The 444-nt window shown below is 44.6% G+C and overlaps 1 pseudogene; it reads left to right on the top strand.

The window, feature by feature from the left end:
• The window catches only part of LOC105538457, a 24649-nt pseudogene extending 24491 nt beyond the window's left edge, over positions 1–158 (top strand).
• Positions 159–444: the final 286 nt, after the last annotated feature.

The raw sequence follows: 444 nt of genomic DNA, 5'->3' as shown, positions 1-444 counted from the left end.
CTTATTGACAAGATGGGACACTTACTGTTATTAATTCAATTATTTGGCTTTGGTCAGTGCTAATGATGGTAATGACTGATGGCTACATGCACTGGGGAACCGTCAGAAATGGAAGTAAAAATCTACAGCATGTCGTACATGTATCTGCAGAGGTGTGAGTAAAGAACAATGGAAACTGAGAGAAAACAGCACCTCCAGGTGCCTACAGGTGGCATTCAGATCCAGAATAGCCATCCAGGCTTACAGAAAACTCAATCCAACTTTAAAAGGAATTACCAGGCAGAGTGTTGCAGCTCTGCCCAGCCACTTATACACTGTTGGTAGGAATATAAATTAGTCCAGCCAATGTGGAGAGCAGTTTGAAGATTTCTGAAAGAGCTAAGTTATGGGCCAGGTGTGGTGGCTCATGCCTGTAATCCCAGCACTTTGGGAGGCCAAGGCGGG

Source organism: Mandrillus leucophaeus, unplaced genomic scaffold, assembly GCF_000951045.1.
Source record: "Mandrillus leucophaeus isolate KB7577 unplaced genomic scaffold, Mleu.le_1.0 Scaffold192, whole genome shotgun sequence".
NCBI classification, from domain to species: Eukaryota; Metazoa; Chordata; class Mammalia; order Primates; family Cercopithecidae; genus Mandrillus; species Mandrillus leucophaeus.
Note: the sequence above shows the minus strand (reverse complement) of the source record. Positions and strands in the feature narration are given on the sequence as shown.